The sequence below is a fragment of the Anomaloglossus baeobatrachus genome, chromosome 6, assembly GCF_048569485.1.
Source record: "Anomaloglossus baeobatrachus isolate aAnoBae1 chromosome 6, aAnoBae1.hap1, whole genome shotgun sequence".
In the NCBI taxonomy this organism is placed as follows: domain Eukaryota; kingdom Metazoa; phylum Chordata; class Amphibia; order Anura; family Aromobatidae; genus Anomaloglossus; species Anomaloglossus baeobatrachus.
This window is the reverse complement of record NC_134358.1, coordinates 579,245,523-579,246,363: the sequence shown is the minus strand read 5'-3', so window position 1 is coordinate 579,246,363 and position 841 is coordinate 579,245,523.

Here is an 841-nt window from a genome sequence, read left to right as displayed (position 1 = left end):
CCATGTGACCGGAGGAGGCGGGGCCTAATCAGGAAGTCAGCGGGCGCCATGCTGCATGTGGGCAGAGTGCGGGCAGTGACGTCAGGAGCTCAAAGCCTGACCGGCTGTCACCAGAGGCATGACGGGAGTTGTAGTACAATAGTCTGTAAAACCATCAGCATTATCAAGCCACAGGGACAACGAGGGGAAAAGAGGGAGGACGGCGAGGGGAAAAGAGGGAGGACGGCGAGGGGAAAAGAGGGAGGACGGCGAGGGGAAAAGAGGGAGGACGGCGAGGGGAAAAGAGGGAGGACGGCGAGGGGAAAAGAGGGAGGGCGGCGAGGGGAAAAGAGGGAGGGCGGCGAGGGGAAAAGAGGGAGGGCGGCGAGGGGAAAAGAGGGAGGACGGCGAGGGGAAAAGAGGGAGGACGGCGAGGGGAAAAGAGGGAGGACGGCGAGGGGAAAAGAGGGAGGACGGCGAGGGGAAAAGAGGGAGGACGGCGAGGGGAAAAGAGGGAGGGCGGCGAGGGGAAAAGAGGGAGGACGGCGAGGGGAAAAGAGGGAGGGCGGCGAGGGGAAAAGAGGGAGGACGGCGAGGGGAAAAAAGGGAGGTCGGCGAGGGGAAAAGAGGGAAGACGGCGAGGGGAAAAGAGGGAGGACGGCGAGGGGAAAAGAGGGGAAAAGAGGGGAAAAGAGGGAGGACGGCGAGGGGAAAAAAAAAGGGAGGACGGCGAGGGGAAAAGAGGGAGGACGGCGAGGGGAAAAGAGGGAGGACGGCGAGGGGAAAAGAGGGAGGACGGCGAGGGGGAAAAGAGGGAGGACGGCGAGGGGAAAAGAGGGAGGACGGCGAGGGGAAAAGAGGG